Below are 23456 nucleotides of genomic sequence, written 5' to 3'. Positions count from 1 at the left end.
TGTGTAGGAAAGTGGCAGTAGCTGCTGTGCTGCCTCGTGAGTCAGCTGTTAGTCAGGGAGGCTGAGCAGCCTAAACAAAACTCCTCTGTGCCTCAAGTCTCTTCTCTGCCCTCAATGCTGTCCTCTTCAGGCTTTGGAGAGGGCCTCCTTACAAACCGCAAGGACTCTCCTGGAGCCACACATATACGCAACTGTGCGCAAGTCAATCGCACGTAAGCGGGGGGGGGGGGGCGTCTGTACTATAATTTCCACACCCCCTTCACAAGGTTGATGTGAGGATACCACAACTGCCTTGAGATGGAGCCTGGTGCATGGAGATCCCACAGGTGCCAATCCAAACTTTGAGGTAGAATTGTTGGCCAAAGACACAGGCTGAGTCATTGCCCAGATAAGGCACATCTCTGGCTGTTAGCCTGTGTGTGTGTGTTTAAATGGGGCACTTTAACTGCATCCCCACAATTAACATCGGATTTAATTCTCTTCTACCTCCCTCCCGTCCAAAATGGCCGAGGTATTTCCAGCCAAAATTGGGTGAGAGCAAAAGATGGAATAAATCTGAAGGGGTTTTTTTTTTCCTTCCCCAAGGTGGAAAATCTGAATGATTTCGAGGAAAACCAAAGAATGGCAAGCCAACTCAGGAAATTCCTCTGGGGGTTGTGTGTTTACATGCCTCTTTAGGTTGTCACTGGATTTCTCCCATGTGCAAATTGCAAAGCTTATTTGGTGGTTCCTCCTCGGCCAAAATGTCTGAGGAATTTTGATGTGAGCAAAGTAAGAAGTTCAATGAGACTAGAAGAAATTTCTCAGAGGGGGCTTCACTCCTATACATCTGGATTCCCAAGCCCTGAGAGATGTTAATTCAGAACAACAAACCCCATTGAGGCAGCCTATGAACCGAAGGGTACCATCCAGCCAAAGAGAAATATTTTTCATTCTCTTTGATTTCAGTGAGATTAACAAAGTGCCTCGTTGGATCAGACCTAAGGCTTATCTACTCCAGCTTCCTCTTTCCCACAGTGGCCAATTAGATACTTAGGGCAACTGTTAAAGCAGAACATGAGGGAAATAACTTAGGTCCGGCATACCTTAAGGACAATCTTAACCTGTACACCTCAAATCGATCACTAGGATCAACAAGGGGAGTATTATTAGTGGTTCCCTATGGGTGAGAAGCACAGCTCATGTCAATGAAATGTTATCTCTTTGGTGGGGCCAAATCTATGGAACTTCCTCCCTCAACAAGTTACACAGGCACCATCCCTCCTGAGTCTTCAGATGCCTGGCCAAATTTTTTGTTTCAGGAGACCTTTGTACCCTGAATGCTTCTTCTGCGTTTTTTCCTTGTTTTTTCTTTTGAGACTTTTAAATTCTTGAGGTTTAAAATTTTGTACACTGCACTGTTGTAAGTTGCTTTGAGACTTACATGGTGAAAATCTGTGTGTGTGTGTGTGAGAGAGAGAATATATAGACCTCTCATTCTGTTGTTCAGAGGGATGCAGAGTTTAAAACACCATCTCTTGCAACATTTATGTGCAAACTTTGGGACTAGGCTGTGTAGCCTTATTTCAATATATACCCAGACTGTGGTAACAGACTGGATTTCCCCCTTTCCCCTCTTCATTAATTAATTCTTCATTAATTAATTCTTAATTGCACAATGGAATGTAGATTAAGCATAAAAATAGTGTTTACTTACATAAAGTATTGCACTTGATTCCAGCAGTAACAGTAACAAAAACAAGGCAGGGAAATTCTACTTCCAGATTACAAAATACATAAAGGGTAAAGGTACCCCTGCCCGTACGGGCCAGTCTTGACAGACTCTAGGGTTGTGCGCCCATCTCATTCAAGAGGCCAAGGGCCAGCGCTGTCCGGAGACACTTCCGGGTCACGTGGCCAGCGTGACATCGCTGCTCTGGAGAGCCAGAGCCGCACAACAACTAGTACACAGAATGCTAAAGGTAAAGGTACCCCTGCCCGTACGGGCCAGTCTTGACAGACTCTAGGGTTGTGCGCCCATCTCATTCAAGAGGCCGGGGGCCAGCACTGACCGGAGACACTTCCAGGTCACGTGGCCAGCGTGACATCGCTGCTCTGGAGAGCCAGAGCCGCACACGGAACGCCGTTTACCTTCCCGCTAGTAAGCGGTCCCTATTTATCTACTTGCACCCGGGAGTGCTTTCGAACTGCTAGGTTGGCAGGCGCTGGGATCGAACAACGGGAGCGCACCCCGCCGCGGGGATTCGAACTGCCGACCTTTCGATCGGCAAGCCCTAGGCACTGAGGCTTTAACCCACAGCGCCAATACATAGGTAGGGATAAAATAGGGTCTCCAATGTTAAGGTCAGCCAGCATTGCTATTGGAAGTAAAGAAACATAGGACCAAATATTACATACTACTTTATATTTCTTTCTTTTTTTGGAATAATTTTTATTGGTTCTACAAAATAAATCCCCCCCCCCATTTTATTTATGCTTTGTTGTAAACACCAAGAAAAATTGAAAAGAAAAACCATACATCTACAAAACAAATCTCACAATTAAATTTTAAAATAAAACAAGATTCTTCCAAATCTTAGAACTTCCCTCCTCCCTTCTGTGGGTCCTTTAAATATCTTAATCATCCAAACTGTAGTCCTTCAATATATCCAAAGTCTTTGTAACATTGCAAGACTTGTTCGAAGCCTGCCCGAGAGTTCAAGTGATTACAGTGTTCTTTTAAATACAGTCTATATTTGCCCGCAAGAGACGTGGGTGGTGCTGTGGTCTAAACCACAGAGCCAAGGGCTTGCCAATCAGAAGGTTGGCAGTTTGAATCCCTGCAATGGGGGTGAGCTCCCATTGCTTGGTCCCTGCTCCTGCCAACCTAGCAGTTTGAAAGCACGTCAAAATGCAAGTAGAGGTACCGCTCCGGTGGGAAGGTAAACGGTGTTTTCGTGTGCTGCTCTGGTTCGCCAGAAGCAGCTTAGTCATGCTGGCCACATGACCTGGAAGCTGTCTGCAGACAAACACCGGCTCCCTCGCCTATAGAACAAGATGAGCGCGCAACCCCAGAGTCGTCCATGACCGGACCTAAAGTTCAGGGGTACCTTTACCTTATATTTGCCCCATTCTCTATTGAAGTTTTTTGGGGAAAACATACTACTTTATCTTTATCTGCTTGGTGGCAGAGTCTTCAAAAGGCAAATATTTGGGTGGCAAATGTATAATATTTGATACATACTTTCATTGCATTCTTGGCTAATAAAGGAAGGCAGAATTCCTTGCAATGGACTAGATTGTAATGGACTAGATTGCAATGGACTAGATTCCTCTGTAACAGGAAACTAAAATTAAAGTTGAAAGCAATTTGAAAGCAACAGCACCACACAATGATTTTTTTAAAGGTGTTAGCGGAGACGATGAGAGAACAATCAGAATTGGGCTTAATTGTCTTCTGCCAGCCTGTTGCTGAAGCTGCCTCAGCACAATTTGGCTGGATTGTGCAGCCTGTGGAGCAGCAAGGTAGCTTGCCAAAGCGCTCTCGAGCAAAGCGGGTCTGGGGTCATTTGTATACCTTCCCAATTATAGAAGGGATGTTAAACCCAGATAACGCACGAAATAAAGTTAAGGGTGTGTGTGTGGATTTTGCTGGAATCATAATTAGGTGCAAAGACATTACATGGGGTTAATGGCTTAGAGTTATATTTAGCTTGCAGGGTAATAAATTGACCATCCTTATCTGGATCTTCTCCCTCTCTCTTTTAAAAAGCTTAATTGGAAATTTTCTTCTCCAGCAATTAAGACTGAAACCTTTCACTGTCCCCCTGAGCTAAGTGCTTAAAACTGAGACTATACAAGACAGCACATTTTGTGATAGTATGCTCCTACCCAACAGTGACAAAAAACCCCCTAAAAGGTAAAGGACCCCTGACAGTAAAGTCCAGTCGCAGACGACTCTGGGGTTGCGGTGCTCATCTCACTTTACTGGCCGAGGGAGACGGCATTTGTCCGCAGACAGTTTTTCCGGGTCATGTGGCCAGCATGACTGAATCGCTTCTGGGGAAACCAGAGCAGCGTACGGAAATGCCGTTTACCTTCCTGCCGGAGCGGTACCTATTTATCTACTTGCACTTTGATGTGCTTTCGAACTGCTAGGTTGGCAGGAGCTGGGACTGAGCAACGGGAGCTCACCCCGTCGCGGGGATTCAAACTGCCGACCTTCTGATCTGAAAGCCCAAGAGGCTCAGTGGTTTATATAATGCCAGTATTTCTGTGCAGCAGTGTAAGCAACAACCTGGGGCCGTATCCTGAGGGAAGAACACTTGCTTTGCACAGGAAAGGTCTCACGTTCTGCCCTCGACATTCAGTATTGACAGGCAGAAGGAAGAGGCAGCTAGTGGAAGGCTGTACTGCCAGCAAACCTTGAGTGAAAAGAGGCAGCCTCAGTTTTGCATCTGGGGAATGGGAATTAGAATAAGAGCACACCAGAAGAACCCAGCTGGAGCAGACCAAAGGCCCATCATCAGTTCCCGCACCCTGTTCCCACAATGGCCTACCTGATGTCAACAGGAAAACCACAAATAGAACCTGAACACAATGGCTTGTCTCACTGGAGGTGTAGTCAGAGTGCTACATAGGTCTGGGTCAATACAACTGAGATTAAGACTTACTTTTTATTATTATTATTGACTTAAGAAATTTATACAGACAGCAAAACAAAGAAGCCTAACTTAACATTGCCTTCTACCGATAAGAAATATTACAATAATGAAAATACTAAAAATACATTTACTTCCCCTTTTGAACTTCTATTCTGGTTACAATTTATTAATAAATCTATTATATCCTTTGCTGTCCCATATATTATTTTATTTCCCAAATTCACCTAACCCTCCCCTCCTCCCCGCTGCTTCCCTTCACCTGTGTGAGATCTTCCCATCATAATATATTTTTCTAGTTGCTATAATAAAATAGAATAACATGAAAACTGTTAAATTATAATTACTTCTTTTGTCCTTACACACTTAACAATTGCCTATTAAGAGTTCTGCTTTAACACCATATTTCCTCATTCCCATTCTGTATAGGGGTAATGCTTCTCTAAAACATATGTTTTTTTCATTGTCCTATATTGAAAGATTTTTGGCAGAAGGTAACAGAAACCATCAACAGAACTGTACGGAACCACCTTACATTTACAGAGCAAAGTATCCTCCTGAATTATATACCCAGCACGTGGAACCTTACGAAAGGACAATACGAGTGGACTCTCAGTACCCTTACTGTTGCAGTAAGACTAATAGTGATGAACTGGAAAAATAAAAATGCAGCTCCCTTCTACGACTGGATTGAAGACTTATACAAACTCGCAACTTATGAACAACTTGCATATAAACACAGACTTGCCATGAACAAATTAAATGATCTTTGGAATCCATTCCTACAAATACTGTAATAGGTTAAGAAACATATTTGTGAAGTACAGTGGTACCCCGCAAGACGAATGCCTTTGAAGCCGAAAAACTCGCTAGACGAAAGGGTTTTTCGTTTTTTGAGGTGCTTCGCAAGACGGATTTTTCTAAGGGCTTGCTTCGCTAGATGAAACAGCCCTGCCTCTCCTGTCAGGGCGATGGTCGCACACTCGCTTCCCTGCTCCTCCAGCTCCCTCCCACCTTCCGGCTGATGGCTGACCTTCCGGCTGCCTCGCGCCGCTGCCCACCGCCCTCGCGCGCTCCCCTCAGGAGCCGTTGCTGCCAGCAGCCAGCGTTGCAGCCGGAGTCGCGCTCCTGAGCCCTGCCGCCCTCCAGCAGCCGCGTCACGCGGTGTCCACAAGGCGCGGGTGAGTCCAAGGACCGGCTGCGGCAGCTGCCCTGCTTCTCCCCACCCCTCCCCGCCGTGGTGCTTTGCAAGACGAAAAAACTCGCTCTACGAAAAAACTCGCGGAACGAATTAATTTCGTCTTGCGAGGCACCACTGTATATAGTTTTGGGTTCCCCCCACTCCACCCTGTATTTTCCCTTCTACGCAAGTTCTGTTTCTCTTTCTCTTTCTCTTTCTTTTATTTGGGTCTCACAATGTCCGTATGTGATAGACAAGGCAATGATATGTACAATTTTGCAACATGCAGAGAATAATATGTATAAACAAATCAGAGAGGGGAACTGAGGGAAGTCTCTGGAGGGTGGGGGGGAGGGGGAAATGTAATTGGTTATATTGATTTATAAATTGATTTGTTAAAAGTGATTACTAAAACATTTTTAAAAAGGATATATATTTGTAAAGTATATAGTTTTGGGTTCCCCCCTTTCCCCGTTATTTTCCCTTCAACGCGAGTTCTGTTTCTCTTTTCCTTTTCCTTTCTTTTATTTGTGTTTCACAATGTTTAATGCACGTATAATTATGTACTTTTAGAACTTTCAATAAAGATTTTTTTAAATAATAATAATTTTTTTATATATAAAAAAAGATTTACCTGTGGATAGAGGAAAGTTTCAGTATTTGTGCACTGGTTTTTTAAAACATATATTTTGGATACCCAGGTGTGGATTTTCTCCACCCTTCTTTTATATGCTGCCTCTCTTTTTAGACTCTGCAATTTATTATGTATCACTTATTTTAAGAATTGCAGTTATATAATCATTCTGACCTTTCTATTGTAAAGGTATAATGTTGTGTATTGACATTTGTGGTCTCTGCTGTAATCTGCCCTGTGGTCTTTTGACAGAGGGTGGTATATACAGTACATTTACATACGGATGCTAATACTGTAATATGACGGTTTCCTATGCCAATTGGTTAGGGCTCAAGACACCCAAATCACCTCATAAAAATCATAGAATTGTACAGTTGGAAAGGACCACTTGGGTCATCTAGTCCAACCCCCTGCCTTGCAGGAATCTTTTCCCCATTGTGGGGCTCAAACCCACAACCCCGAGATTAAGAGTCTCATGCTATAATCAAGGGTCTGCAAACATTCTCAGCAGGAGGCCGGTCCACTGCCCATCAGACCTTGTGGGGGGCCTGAGTATATTGGAGGGTGGTGAACGAATTCCTATGTCCCACAAATAACCCAGAGATGCATTTTAAATAAAAGCGCACATTCTACTCATGTATAAACACCAGGCAGACCCCACAAATAACCCAGAGATGCATTTTAAATAAAAGGACACATTCCACTCATGTAAAAACACACTGATTCCCAGACCGTCCTCCACGAGCCGGATTTAGAAGGCGATTGGGCCGCATCCAGCCCACGGGCCTTAGTTTGCCTAAAAGGTAAAGGTAAAGGTAAAGGGACCCCTGACCATTAGGTCCAGTCGCGACTGACTCTGGGGTTGCGGCGCTCATCTCGCTTTATTGGCCGAGGGCGCCGGCGTGTAGCTTCCGGGTCATGTGGCCAGCATGACTAAGCCGGAGCGTTACATATTTATCTACTTGCACTTTGACATGCTTTTGAACTGCTAGATTGGCAGGAGCTGGGACCGAGCAATGGGAGCTCACCCTGTTGTGGGGATTCGAACTGCTGACCTTCTGATTGGCAAGCCCTAGTTTGCCTACCCATGTGCTATATTGACTGAGCTGTCCCACAAGCATCTGATATGATAAGATATGAGCCTACCCTTAGATCTGCTAAGGCCCTTTTCCAGACCCTCAGAGGGCTGTAACAAGGGAGAGAGCCTTTTCAGTTGGGGTTCTCCATCTATGGAATGCTCTCCCCAGTGAGACCCCCCGGCACCTTCACTGACATCTTTCAGTAGCAGGGAAACAGTTACATTTTCTTCTATACTTTTGATAGATTTGTATGGTGGTGTTTGGTTACTAGCGTGTGGCCAAAGCTTCTTGTGATGTTACGGGGAAGTGTGTCTCTATCTCTATAGCTACACCTCCACCAACATTTCTCCAGTGAAAATAGGGACACCCCATTCCATAATGATAATTTTACTATTTATACCCCACACAGCATACTGGGTTGCCCCAGCCACTCTGGGCAGCTTCTAACATATATAAAAACATTTTAAAAACCCATTAAAAATGCTTCCCTATACAGGATTGCCTTCAGATGACTCAGGGATCAGATAACTCCATACCCTCCAACATTTCTCCAATGAAAACAGGGACGTCCTAAGGAAAAGTGGGACAATTCGGAATCAAATCAGAAACCGGGACAGCATCTTTAAATCAGGGACGCCCCTGGAAAATAGAGAGACTTGGAGGGTTAATAGCTATAGCTATATATCCAAATAAATGATAGATGTTTCTATGAATTCTTTTAATGGTATAACGTATTTATGTTTTTAAATGTGTTGTGATTTGCTTGGAGACCTTTCGGTAGCAAGGAATTATCACAAGTCAAATAATCATCATCGTCACCATCATCTTATTTGAGAGGTGATGCTTTTGAAAAGAAAATGATAAACCTTCTTGCACTTTGCTGGCACTGCTGCTTGAGAGGCAATAGAGTGCAGTGGTTAGAGTGTTAGACATAAGTGGGAGAGACATGGTTTCTAATTGCTCTTCAGCTGTCAATTTAACAGAGTGCCCTGTTCCCGTCTCCCAGCAGGGTTGCCATGAGGATTAAGTAAAATAAACCCAATGTATACCATCTTGAGCAACGCGGCAGAAAGATGGGAAATAAATTAAATGTGATATGATGGAGACATAATTATCTGTGATGCTCACACTTATTTTCCCTTACTTAAAATATTTCTAGCCTGCTTCTCAGTATGAGAGCGTATACACTCCCAGAGCAGCTAACAGCAAAAATGAAATAGCCAATTAAAATGTAAAATAAAGAACAAAAACCAGGAAGCAGGTTTTTAAAAATATTTTTTAAAGGAAGCCGGTCATAAAAGAATGAACAGTCATAGATGGGTAGTCAGCACTAGTGAGCACAACACTCAAGTCATCCATTAAAAACTCATGAGTATAAAATTGTCTTCAGCTAATAGTCTAAAAATGAGTGCCCCCAAGAAGGATCTTAGAATCATAGAATCATAGAGTTGGAAGAGACCACAAGGGCCATTGAGTCCAACCCCCTGCCAAGCAGGAAACACCATCAGAGCACTCCTGACATATGGTTGTCAAGCCTTTGCTTAAAGACCTCCAAAGAAGGAGACTCCACCACACTCCTTGGCAGCAAATTCCACTGTCGAACAGCTCTTACTGTCTGGTGCAATGGTAATTCATCCGGGCAGGCATAGGCAAGCTCGGCCCTCCAGATGTTTAGAGACTATGATTCCCATCCTCCCTGACCACTGGTCCTGTTAGCTAGGGATGATGGGAGTTGTAGTCCCAAACATCTGGAGGGTCGAGTTTGCCTATGCCTGATCTGGGGCTTTCCAGATGTAGCTCAATTAAAACTCTCATCAACCTGAGATGGTAGGGTCCACGAATGGTCAGGAATGATGCAAGTTGCAGCCAAACAACACTGGGAGGCCCATAGGTTAGTCATGTCCAATCTATTGCAGTTAGGGTGCCACCACTGAGAAGGCCAAGCTTTGGTCAACACCATCCTAGCTTCTGAAGTTGAGAGGGGGCAAGCTCAAGGCACTCCGCCCCCTCCTTGTCGGGATCTCTGCTCAACCAAGCTGATAAAGCTCATCTTCCGGAATCGCCTCCCAATGTGATTAACGACCTGAGCCTTTGATGAGGCCTCAGGCACATTCCCATCCAGCAGAGAATCAAAGCAGCATGCGGAAGTGATAAGATTTATGGCTACATGGCTAAAAGGTTTTATTTCTCGCTACGCAGACAGCCAAGAAAAATACATCCTCTCTCTATGAAAACAGAGAGCAACTGAAACAAAGGAACAAAGGAACAGGAAACCAGTAACGTCACATCCGTCTCTTGTCTCCCGTGAGACTTCCAACTTCTGGATTGTCTCTGGAATGTAAACAGAGTCCTGTGACTCCAAGCAGCTGCACAGTGGCAAAACAGAAACTAACACTCCTCACCTACACTGTTAACAAACCCAGTACCCATCAGCTAGAATAAAGGATGCAAAGATAGGTAGCTCCAGGGATTGGCACAGTGCCACTCAGTGGGGCATGGTCCTCAGCAAATACCCGGTGATGCTGACCATTTTTTTCTGGTCCAGCAGGTTTGTACGTAGGGCTTCCATACACAAAAGTGGGACAAGAGAAATACATGCCTGCTACACAGGCATTTAAAAAGCAACCTCTCATCACTCCAACTTTTATTCTATTGGAATAAATATATATATCTCAGTCTTCAGCTTCGGAGTCTTAAAGAACTTTTCTTAAAACTGTGCAAGCTTCTTTTTCCCACAAGGAAGAAAGAACCCCCTGCCACAACCCACAAACAATCTGAGCCCCCTCTGGACTGTTTTTGAGCTGGAAATTTTATTTATTAATTTCCATCTACATTCTCTCCCCCCCCTCCCCAAATCAACCTCACCCTCCATCAGCCATCAAAATGCTTTTTAGACATGACAGGTCTACTTCTCTCTCCCCCAAGCCTATCAATCTCCATTTTAGACAATGTTACTTGGGGGGGAAAGGAAAAAGATTTATGCTTCCTCTCCAACGATATTTCAAAGGGGAATTACTAAATCATAACCGCTCTTGTCTCCCTGCGTATACTGACAGGCTTGCGGCTTCTCAGTTAAATCAAGTAAATGGGTTTCTTCTACTTTTTATATTTTATTTCTTAGATTAAAGGGACTGCTTTGAATCTTCCTTAGTTTAATGTGGGGCAGAAGGCCCACTTTGCTGAACCATTGATTTGGCCAAGAGTCGCATGACACATTAGGAACTGGGGAAATTAAAATTGGATTTCTTGGCTCCCCTCTCTTGAGCTGAGCTGTTTTGGTGTCAGGAGGATTGTTAATATTTCACTTGTAATGTGACTTTCATGCTGTTAGTATTACGGGAGAGGGGGAGAGATCTAGGAATGGGGTTCATCCTGAATTTGGGTTGGTGGCAGTGTTGATGGTGGGGACAGGTCAGTGATTAATATCAAGCCACAGTTTAAATCATACTTCATTCAGCACATGTTGATCTCTCTCTCTCTCTCTCTCTCTCTCTCTCTCTCTCTCTCTCCGGGTAACTGGAACATTTATTTATAGAATGAAAAATTCTCCCCCAATGGCCAACCCTCCGTCATTCTCTTATGTCCGGAATACCAATGCAAGCACTAAACGAGTGTTTCCTATTTGTTTGACACTCCTACGTAACCAAACATTGCCAGTGTGGTGTAGTGGTTAAGAGTGGTAGTCTCGTAATCTGGGGAACCGGGTTCGCGTCTCCGCTCCTCCACATGCAGCTGCTGGGTGACCTTGGGCCAGTCACACTTCTCTGAAGTCTCTCAGCCTCACTCACCTCACAGAGTGTTTGTTGTGGGGGAGGAAGGGAAAGGAGAATGTGAGCCGCTTTGAGACTCCTTAAAAGGCAGTGAAAGGCGGGATATCAAATCCAAACTCTACTAAGTTCTCATTGGCTGCACTTGAACATTTGAAGGTGCCTTTTGCAGTGTTAAACCCAGGGGCCAGTACCAGTGGTTGGCATCGGGGGGGGGGGGGAATTGCCAAGGTCTGCATCCCAATGGGGCCCCCACAGTTGGCTGCTGATGGAGTTCGGTTATGTGGCTGTCCTTCCTGTTTGCTGTTGCTGTCTATTCACCTGACTTTATCTGGACAAGTAAGTGCAGTAGAGAAGGATCAGTAACCCGGACATACCTCATCTCCTTTCTCTGGGAGGTACTGTTGCTTGGGATCAGACAGAGAGAGGGGAGGGATTCATGGTGTTTACTCAGATGTTTAAAGCCCAAAGCAGCTTGGGTCCCAGTACGTTTCAGAGCACAATTCAAAGTGTTGGTGCGGACCTTTAAAGCCCTAAACGGCCTCGGTCCTGTATACCTGAAGGAGCATCTCCACCCCCATCACTCAGCCTGGACACTGAGGTCCGGCTCTGAGGGCCTTATGGCAGTTTCCTCACTGCAAGAAGTGAAGTTACAGGGAACCAGGCAGAGGGCCTTCTCGGTAGTGGCGCCGTCCCTGTGGAACGCCCTCCCATCAGATGTCAAGCAAATAAACAACTATCTGACTTTTAGAAGACATCTGAAGGCAGTCCTATTTAGGGAAGTTTTTAATGTTTGGTGTACTTATCATGTTTTTAATATTCTACTTGGAGTTGCTGGGGAAACCCAGCCAGATGGGCGGGGTATAAATATTATTATTATTATTATGACCCAAATGTCTTCAAGAACACCTCCTCCCATATCAACCATGCTTTGAAATCAGCAGACGAGGTCCTCCTGGTGGTCTTTATGCAATATGAGGTACATAGCAAACTGGAAATGTGAAGGTCTGAACATGAGTTCAGGAAAATGAGAAGCTGAGAGACACTGAACTTGACCGGTGCTCCTATTCTTGGTCTCAGTATGCCAGTGGCCCAATGCATTGTGAAGGGCAGACCATTGATTTGGCCTTTGTACCACATCAAGAAATGGGTGGTTTAGAAGTGGCTATGCCATGGTCAGACAAACTCTGAGTGAGGTTTGGACTAATGATTGCTCTCCCCCCCTCCCAAATTCAGGGGTAGTAGGGGATTCATTAAGGTCGTCTGCCCCAACAGACTTACCAAATCCAGTTCTTTCCTGAATAGTATGGGGAAATTTCTGGGCAAAATGACCAGTGACCCTTTGGAAGTCCTAGTGAAAAGATACCTTCTATGTCAGTGGTAACCAAACTTGGTCTTCAAGCTGTTTGGGACTACAGTTCCCATCAGCCCTGGCCACTGGTCCTGTTAGCTAGGGATGATGGGAGTTGTAGTCCAAAAACATCTGGAGGGCCAAGTTTGGCCACCACTGTTCTATGGGGTGGCTCTGGAGTCAGCTTTGCCTGCTGAACAGCAGGCAGAAGGTAGAGGAGGCGGAAGGACTCCACCTACAGCTGATCAGCCTTCACAGAGGAGAAGGCACTGAGGAGAACCAGCTGGCTTCAGCCTTCTTAAACAGAGCTCTCAGCAGCAGTCAGATGCTGGAAACAATGCGTGTAGTTTCTGACCCTTGGTGTTTCCTGCGTTCCATCTGGACCCTTGGCTCTGTGACCATCTGGATTCCTTGACCTTTGGATTGTATATGGATTCTGCTCTTGGGTAAGAGTTCCTTGGAGACCACTGGGAGCCAGTGTGGTGTAGTGGTTAAGAGCGGTAGTCTCCTAATCTGGGGAACCGGGTTCGCGTCTCCGCTCCTCCACATGCAGCTGCTGGGTGACCTTGGGCCAGTCACACTTCTTTGAAGTCTCTCAGCCCCACTCACCCCACAGAGTGTTTGTTGTGGGGGAGGAAGGGAAAGGAGAATGTTAGCCGCTTTGAGACTCCTTAAAGGGAGTGAAAGGCGGGATATCAAATCCAAACTCTTCTTCTTCTTCTTCTTCCCTAGCCCCTGCTTGCTTGGCAACGAGACTCAGAGCTACAACCCCATGAAACACACCCATGGAAAGGAGGAGGCAATTTTGGTAATCCAACCTTCCACAAGCAGCCCTTTGTACCTCCCAGAAATATTCTCTAGAGCAGTAAACTTGGCCCTCCAGCTGTTTTGGGACTACAACTCCCATCATCCCTATGTAACAGGACCAGAGGTCAGGGATGATGTGAATTGTAGTCCCAAAACATCTGGAGAGCCAGTTTTGGCCATCACTGCTCTAGAGGGTTGGGGAAGCATCTGGAGAAGTGTCGGAGGTGGTTTGGAGTAGGGGACATTGATCAAAATCTCCACCCCCATACAAGTCCGGATCCAACCTGCTAACTGCCCCACATTCTCCCCAAAAGATGTTGCAGTAAAATGTAAACACTACTTAGGGTTTTGCAACACGTTCTGATAGAGGGAATTGTTTTTTCTGGATGTGGACAGTGGTTGTGTTTTAATACATCTTTTAATTTTTATAAACACTGCAACACATGCACGTAAGCACACGCAATCTACCTGACATTTTGGGGAAAGGTTGGAGGAGAGCAACATTCTAGCATCCTTAACTTGGTGCTCAGCTGACAGAGAGCTGATATTTAAAAATTAATTGAGCTGAATATATTCCCTCTGTTTGTTTCAATAAGAGAGCGTTTTTCAGCTTGTGATGATAATCACTTCCCTTATGTTTAGCTCTCTTTGTTGACTGAGATTTTGGAGTGGGGTGTGTGTTGTGGGGGGGATTTAATTTGCTGAGATTTAAGACATTCAAAACTTCACTAAAGGTGGCCATTAGGATAAAGTCTATTATATTCCCTGCAATGAATTCCATTCTGATAAGGGCACTGCATGCAGCCTTCATGAAAAAGCTGTGTAAAATGAGTGTTGGGACTAGATAACATAGTTTAAACAAATCCTGATTGCTTTAGAAAACTGGCCAGCCAGAAAGGTTGTAATAGGGATTTTGTCTCTCTCCCTTAACTAAGGGGTGTCTGAAGTTGATGATGGGTCCTGAGATTTCATTTTATTATGTGCCAGACAGCCAGACTTCATGGGTGGGGTTCTGCAAACTTCATCTGATACAGTGGAGCCTTGGTTCTCGAACTTAATCCATTCCAGAAGTCTGTTTGACTCCTGAAACGGTTCAAAAACCAAGGCACAGCTTCCAATTGGCTGCAGGAGCTTCCTGCACTCAAGCGTAAGCCGCTTCTGAAAAACGTTAGAAAACCAGAACACTTATTTCCGGGTTTTTGGCATTCGGGGTCCAATTTGTTCAACAACTAAGCCATTCAAGAATCAAGGTTCCACTGTACATATTTCTGGTAGCCTCCTTGGGTCAAGCCATTGGTTCATCTAGCCCAGGCCTGTCCACTTTGATTGACTCTTACTCCTCACCAGCTATATGAAATATTTTTGATAGGAGAAGGGACATAGCTCAGGGACACAGCATCTTCTTTTGCGTGCAGAAGGTTCCAGGTTCAGTCTTTGGCATCTGCAGGTTGGGCTGTGAAAGGCTGCTGGTCTGAAATCCTGGAGAGCCGCTTCCTGTCTGTGTACCGTAGTTAGCACCCATCTGTCTTGAGAGACAATGAAGCATGGCTCCAGGGGCAAAGTCTAACTGCTTTGTTAGCAGCACTGAAGTGACCTCCCCTGGGTGCAAGCCTGGGAGTGTGCATGGAGGTCCTGGGCTGCCTAGATGACAAGACCCCACCTCTCAGCCTCACCGATGTGGTCCAAAGGAAAGCAAAGCAATAGCTTTGGCACCAGCTTAGCTGCAAGAGTTGCTAGAAGGAGAGGAGGCAACTGTGGTGTAGTGTAGTGAGCCAGTGTGGTGTAGTGGTTAAGAGCGGTAGACTCGTAATCTGGGGAACCAGGTTCACATCACATCTCCGCTCCTCCACATGCAGCTGCTGGGTGACCTTGGGTTAGTCACACTTCTCTGAAGTCTCTCAGCCTCACTCACCTCACAGAGTGTTTGTTGTTGGGGGGGGGGGAGGAAAGGAGATTGTTAGCTGCTTTGAGACTCCTTAGGGTAGTGATAAAGCGGGATATCAAATCCAAACTACTACTACTACTACTACTACTACTACTACTCCTCCTCCTCCTCCTCCTCTTCTTCTTCTTCTTCTTCTTCTTCTTCTTCTTGACTACACTTCTTCGGGACTTTGTGTAGGGTTTACTCTTTAGTCTTTTGTTTTCCCAAAGGTATCCTGCAAGGTTTAGGAAACGAGCTTCCCTTCTCCAAGATGGGCTCTCTTCCCAGGCTGATGAACCCCATCTGCTCCTCGTTTCTCTCTACATCATGTTGAGAAACCACCTTCTTGACTGTTGGGCCCACTGTTGGTCTCATCTGCTCATTCCACCAGAGCCTGTCTTCACATGCAGGGGAAGAGTTCCTAACTCTTGGAGGGTTTGAGACCCATCGGCTACCCTCACCTGGTTTTGCCAACCAGTTGAAGCCATTTCCCAGGGTGTGGCTGCTGCCGCATGCTTACAGCTTCTAGGAGCCACTGGTGAGAGCCAAGCACAGGGTGCGGACCAAAGGTGGACAAAATGCCCCAGAAGGAGCACGCTGTGTCCCCCACCAAAGATGCTACCCCTTCCTGGCTGTAAGATGCCAGGGATGAAACCTGGGTCCTTCCGCATGCAACACACGTTCTTAACCATTGAGCTATGCACCCTCCCAAACTAGCAAGCCGCTTGTACTTGTGGTTTTGTTTTGCTTTTTTTGTAAATCGTTTTTATTGGTTTTACAAATACCAAATACCAATAAACACCAATTAGTAGAAACATATCTGTATAAAGAGATTCTCTGAATCTCGAGACTTCCCCCTATTTCCTCCATGGTGTCTTATTTTAAGAATCTGCAACAGCATATTCATAGGTACTCCAATTTTTATATCAGATCATATTTGCCATAATATTCTTTACACTAGAAATGAGTCAAAATCCTGCTTGTTTTGATCTGCTTACAGTGGTCTCCTAGGTAACTTTTAATTTTTTCCCATTCTTTTATAAAGTTTTAATCTTCTTGGTTTCTAAGTTTTCCAGTCAGCTTTGCTATCTCAGCATAGCCCATCAGCTTGGTTTACCAGTCTTCTCTGGTAGGGACTTTATCTTCTTTCCAGCTCTGGGCTAATAACTTCCGGATACATAAAAAGTATCTTCTGCTCCTTTGGTATGTCGGTACCTGTACTTCCTAATAGGAAAAAACCCACAGGTATTAGGCATTTCTATTAGTGCCTGTAGGGGGTTGTTGTTGTTGTTATTTAAACAAAACAGGTCTGACAGGGTTCCCAGCTTGCAACTAAGAGGACCCCCCCCCCCAATTACCATCAAATGTGCTGGTGAACACTTTGGTTTGTATGGGGAAAGGCTGTAGGTCAGTAGTAGAGCATATGCTTTGTGTGCAGAAGGTTCCAGGTTCAATCTCTGACCTCTCCAGGTTGTGCTGAGAAAGCCTCTGTGTCTGAAACCCAGAGTCGTGTTGGAGGGTATGTAGGTCGCCTTGGGCCAAGTCACTGCCTCTTAGTCTCACCTACCTCAGAGCAGCGGCAGATTCAGGGCAGAGCAACTGCTCCCCCCCCCCCCAGGCTGCAGGGGCCAAGGGGTCGGCTTCCCCCCTTCTTCGCAAAGCCTAGTAAGGGCTGGATATGGGAAGGTGGTGAGAGGACTCTGACAGGGTCCTGGAGTCCCCTTGCCTCCTTCCCAAAGCTTAGTTTCCACTTGTCCAGGTTTGGGAAGGAGGTGGTGAGGGAAGACCCCTCCAGAGCCTTGCACCTCCTTCCCAAAGCCCAGCGCCTGTCAGGGACCGTACTGAGGAGGGCTGCACTGAAGAAGAATGGTGGGAACCATCCCCTCTTCCTGATCCTGAATCTTCCCAGGAACAGGAGGACAGTATAGATTTGGAACAGTGGTTTGCAGAGGGGCATAGTTCAGAAGGCAGAAGCTGGGAAATACTGGATGGGGAACAGCTAGCAGAAGAAACACTGGAAGAGAGAGGGCTAACAGATTCAGTGTCTGTGCATAGTATCCACCCCTCTTCCCCCAAAGTCTTGGAGAGCTCAAAAAGTGTCATCATCGTCATCATCATCATCATCATCATCATCATCATCATTTATTTATACCCTGCCCTTCTGGCTGGGCTTCCCCAGCCACTCTGGGCGGCTTCCAACCAAATATTTAAATACAGTAATACATCAAACATTAAAAGCTTCTCTAAACAGGGCTGCCTTCAGATGTCTTCTAAAAGCTTGGTAGTTGTTGTTCTCTTTGACATCTGGTAGGAGGGCATTCCACAGGGCGGGTGCCACTACCGAGAAGGCCCTCTGCCTGATTCCCTGTAACTTGGCTTCTCGCAGTGAGGGAACCGCCGGAAGGCCCTTTGCGCTGGACCTCAGTGTCCGGGCAGAATGATGGGGGTGGAGACGCTCCTTCAGATATAGTGGAGATATCCTTCAGATATACTGTCAGAACAGAAAGCACAGAGACTACAAACTCAGATTACAAAATGTAGGAGTGATGAGGATTAATAGGGACGGAGGGGGGAGTGACCTTAATTGGAAGCACTGCAATTATGGTTAGATGCTTTCTTTGGTCCTTCACTGTGTTTATTAAAACACAGTTTGATCTGCTCATTTACGGCCACAGGGGAGAAAGCTGATTCCCCGAAGCCTGATTGTGCCTTCCTTACCTAGCTTTGGGAAGGCAGCTTTGAGCTGGGAAAGGCTTTGCACAGGATACCATATTACCACGGTCTGCTGCTGCCCTCATCATGGGGATTAAATGAAGGGGGAACCACCTTGAACTCCTTGGAGAAAAAGGTGGGACATAAATGCAACAAGTATGTGTACAGGAAAACACATGAATGGCCCTTGTGATACGTCCAAAGGAATCCATTCATATATTCAGCCCCAGTGCATCATCTTACTCATGCATCCTGCTAAACTTAAGTAATTTTCCCCCCTCCCCCCAAAAAACCCCACACACAATTCTGCTTTGGAATTGCATCAGGAGTTGAGGAGGAGCAAGAGAACAGATTCAGGTGACATCTTCCCGAGCCCACCAACTTAGTGCATTATCATTCATGCTCCTTTTGCATTTCGTTTTTAATTTCCGATGGCCTAATGAACAAGGAGGCAATCATTCCATCCGACTAATCACAAAGCATGCACACGACTCCGCTCAAAGAACCTGGTGAGTCTGCTAAGCCGAGCCACACAAAGAAGTGTGCTGTGCAAAGAACTGCATGAGTAATATGTCTTGAGGGGCCGGCACAGTTAACTGCACAGTAAGTAAGGTCAAATTATGTGTGAAGCAAAGACATTTAGCATAAAAACAATATTAATAATTCAGCGGGCGAGCAGGAGTGTGGAATGATAAGATACAGAGATGGAATAATGCAGCCAGCAAACAAGGGGGACGCGAGGAGCTGGGGCGAGGGCACAGGGCAGAAATGCCAGTTGAAGACTCCTCTGATCACGGGGCCATGCAGCGCTGGGCTTGCAATAGCCTGCAATGTCGCCGTTCCATTCGGCTAACTGTTATCTCCGGCTAAAGGGAAGTAGGAGTCCAAACTTGATCTCACCTGCCGATAATGCAGAACAGAACTCTGTGGGTAGTCTCTCCGTTGGACACTAACTTCAAAAGCAGTGCTTTTGATGCAGCCCCTTCCGAATCATGATAGTAATAATAATGGAATAAACATTTTGCTTTTAGTGTTCTTGTTTGTGGCTGTTTTGATCCAGTCCAGTGACCTTTCATTCTCCTGCTTCTGCTTCTTCGCACTGTAAGAGCCAGGGTGTCTAGCAGTTGTCCCGGCTCCTAAGGCTGGAGGTGTCCTTTGCCCCCTCCATGATGAGGGCATGGAGGAGGCCAAGCGCACAGCCAAGCATGCTACAGTTCAGTGGTTGGTTCCTCACGCATGCACCATGTGCAACAGGCCTCCTCAATCTTGGGCGCAAGACAGAACTGTTAGAATTCCTGCTCCAAGATTGCAGTCATGGGATTTTTTTTCTATCACATGACGGTGTATGTTTTCACTCCACAGAGTGGGAAGTGACGGAGACAGGATGTTTGTGTTACTGTGTTCCGTGAAGTGGGACTATTGTCCTTTGTTCTTTTTCTCTTTGCTGTCTGATGCTAGAGAGAGAGGGAGCCATGTTGCAGTGCTCCGTGTGTGTTTATATGTAAATAAAGGAGATTAGCCAAAAAGCTGAGTTGCTGAGGTCTGTTATGCAAGCTGCGACAACTCTGCGGATCCCAAAGTGTGCCGGTGTCTGTAGGCATCGGTCGCTGTGATGTTTGGGCTGAAGAAAGCTTTTGAAGCTCCCGAACGATCGACCAGGAGGGAGGGAACATGCCAGTTGGGCATGTGTGTCTGCCAGGGTCCTACTCAAGAATAGGATGAGCTCCTGATGAGCTTCTCTGGTCCACTACCTCCTGGGGGAGTCTGTTCCACTGCCAAACAGCTCTTACTGTCAGAAAGTTCTTCCTTACGTTTCGTTGGAATCTCCTTTCTTGTAACTCGGATCCATTAATTCAATTCCTACCCTCCAGATCAGGAGAATAGACGCCCTCAAGAGGTTATGGACTCCCCTTCCTTGAAGGTTTCCAAGCAGAGGTTGGGTGGCCATCTGTCACGGATACTTTAGTTGAGATTCCTGCATCGCAAGGGGTTGGACTTGATGACCCTTGGAGTCCCTTCCAACTCTACAATTCTATGATTCTGTGACTCATGGCGGAGAATCCCGTGCTGTGTTTCCTGTCTGTGGCAGCACTGTGTAAGTTTTCCAGATGGAAGAAGTCAACTCTGCTGTGGGGGAGAGCTGGAGGGCAAACTTTGGTCAAGTAGCTTGCGGCTCCAGACGTTCATGGCTGTCAGGTGTGTGTGCAGGAGCCAGGCCCTGTGACTAATAGGACTCTGCAGGACTGGGGCCTTCCTAAGTTTGTTCTGAAGAGGCAAGGCATGGCCACACAGGTGAGGCCAGTTGGTAACTCATTGCACCTTGTGGCTAGAGCCGGGAAGGGATATAAGGTCAGCATTTTCCCTTCGGCTCTTTGCCACAGCAACACGTTCCCAGCCTTGCTGGGTTTGACTCCTTGCTTCCTGACCCTCTGACCCTTGGCTTCTTGACTCCCGGCTCTCTGACCCTCGGACTCTTTGCTTTCTGACTCCTGGCTTCTGGACTCCCATTCCTGCTCCACCCTGCCATCTTGCCCCTGGTCCTGACGTCCCCAGCCGGGACTTTGATCGCCCATGAACCAGACCGTAACAATGGCTGTGCTGCAATGACACCCCCCTTTGACAATGAGCATAGCTTGCGGTATGGGCTCAACTGCACATGGAACAAAGTGTGGAGGTTGCTGTGCCAGTTTCTTCTGGGCCAAAATATTGGAGGGATTTTGAGAGAACCAAAGAACAGAGGTAATAACAGAAATCAACACCCGCTTTTCAGCTGGACTTGCAAAATGCCTGAAGGGAGTTCTGCAATCTGTAGTTGCGTAAACTGTGGGGCCATTTATGCTCATGTTTTCCTGAGTGAAAGACCTTCTGTGCTAGACTTGTTTGCTTTCCGCCCACATTTCTGCAAGTTAAGGGCAACACAACTGCAGCCTCTTTCCATTCAACACCAGCTTCTCAAATTCACAATATTTGAATCATATCCAGTATCTATTAATATTGGAAAATAGCCTTGTGGCACTGAGTGTGGGTGGACCAGTGTCTACCAATAGGCTTAATATGTGCTGTTTCAAAGAGGCCTGGCCCCATCTGTTACTATTCTTATATTACAATTATAATGATTGTGAGGAGGCAGCTGAGGCAGTTGCCTCTGTGTTGTCCTCTTTTTGCCCTGGCCAGATGGAATACGTGCAAGCCACATATGCTGGGTGTGGGCTTAGGGATGCATGCCATGAACTGGCTGTGTCAGGACAATGCAGATGGAGGGTTGAGGACCCCAAGGAGGGGTCCAGCAGGATATGCCATGAGTGGGGGAAATCTGCCATCAATAATTTTGGGGAGCGGGCTTCCTCGGCTTGTTCTCTTGCCTCATCCATCCTCATGATGGGAGCTGCAAGCTCGACCCCTTTCTCTGCCTCCCATTTGCTATCCAGGCTTTCCTGGCTTGGCAGAGTCACTCCCTGACATGTCTGCCTTCACGCTGTCAGGTAGTGGGAGTAGCTCTTTCCAAAGGGAGACACCTCCTTTGTCACCCTGGTCTAGGAGGAGTTTACTGACAAGGGGGCACAGGGCATTTTGATGACAACAATGCCATCTGCATGCTGCAAGAAGCTTGCATGCATGAGGAACATGCATCCCATAATAGACATTTGTCCAGAAGCACCCTAAGAAGTTCAGCCAAAAGCTTCATGGGAAACGGTGGGTTTTGTGGTGGGCTATGGATTTTGAATGATGTTTTAGGGTGGACCATGGCTAAGAAAGGAAGAGTGGATAATGGGTGGAGTCATTCAAGTGATCAGGAGAACTTTGGATGGCTGAGAAAGGTAGAGCAGGAGAAGTGAAGGCCACAGGAATATATGCCCGGGATAGTAGACCAGAGATGTTCTAACACAGGTGTAATGAATTTTTGGCTTTCCAGATGTCATTGGACTGCAACTCCCATCAACCCAGCAAGCGTGGCCAATGGCCAGGGGTGATGGGAGTTGTAGTTCAGCAACAGGTAGAAGGCCAGGTGCTCTTCATACCTGATCTCAAGTATTTGGGAGAGGCAACTGTTTCTTCACCTAACTCTTTGTATATTGCTGTAGGCTGTGTACATCTGGTTTAGCAAGTGAGCTAATCACTGCTTCTTCAAAGCTGCTGTTAAGGGGATTATCTCAATTATCAGAGTTTTTTAGCAAGCAGGTTTGTGAGGGCAGCAGGAACGATAATGGGATTAGTGGTCACCTTAGCAGTGCCCTATAAACATGTTAGCTTCCTTGATGAGCATGGAAGAAAATGACATTCAAGAATATGTGTTGATGTCTCCCTGTGCATCTGTTGATGGTGATTAAAACACAGCAGAGGGATTTCCCCCACTATGCCACTCATTTTATTTTATTTTTTAAAAAACCCAACTCAGGGTGTATGAACACACACCTCGTATTATATACAGTTCCGGGCCCCCCATAAGGCAGGGTGAAGCAGCTGCCTCAGGCAGCAGCCCCACCCCATCCACTTCCAGATAAGGGAGATGTCAGCTGTGGCAGAGCAGGACAAGTTCCCCATCCCATAATAATGCTGAAGACATTCCCACTGGGGCTTATACTTTGTAGGGGTGTTTATGATCACAGCTACAGTGTTGCAATTCTAGCATTTTAATGTAGATAAGTCACTCCTTTGCAACATGCATATATTAAATGAAGACACTGGGGAGTGCTAAGTCTCCATTTCTTATCATATTTTGCTAAATGCCCCCCTTTTTCCTAGCTGTCATGGGCCAGGAGTCAGCTTCACCTGCTGAACAGCAGCCTGAAGGAGGAGAAGGCAGAAGGACTTCACCTGCAGATGATCAGCCTTGAGGGACAGAAAAAGACACTGATGAGAACCAGCTGAGTCTGGCTTCTTAAACAGAGCTCTCAGCAGCAGTCAGATGCTGGAAACAATGCCTGTGGTTCCTGGTCCTCTCCATCTGGCTCGTTTGCTCTGTGATCATCTGGATTCCCTGCCTTCGGATGTGGCGCTTGCTCTCAGTTAAGTGTTCCTTGGCGATTCTTAGCTCCTGTTTGCTCGGCAACAGGGCTCTGACTGGGCTGTGGCACTAGTCCAGAGAAATGTGTTGAGATGCTGCTGTTACGTTCTCAGTTTGGCATTAGCAGTACAGTCATACATCGGGTTACAGACGCGCAGAAACCAGGAAGTACCGGAAATGGTTACTTTCGGGTTTCGGCGGTCGTACATGCGCAGAAGACCAAATCACAACCTGTGTACGCGCAGACGTGGCGCTGCGGGTTGTGAATGTGCCTCCCGCATGGATCACGTTCACAACCTGAGCGTCCACTGTATATGTTGGAAGAGTCACAGCAAACAACAAAGGTATACTTGAAGT

The sequence above is a fragment of the Podarcis tiliguerta genome (genome assembly GCF_965153285.1).
Source record: "Podarcis tiliguerta genome assembly, chromosome: 7".
NCBI lineage: Eukaryota > Metazoa > Chordata > Lepidosauria > Squamata > Lacertidae > Podarcis > Podarcis tiliguerta.
The sequence above is the reverse complement of the archived record's forward strand: the minus strand, read 5'-3'. Positions refer to the sequence as shown.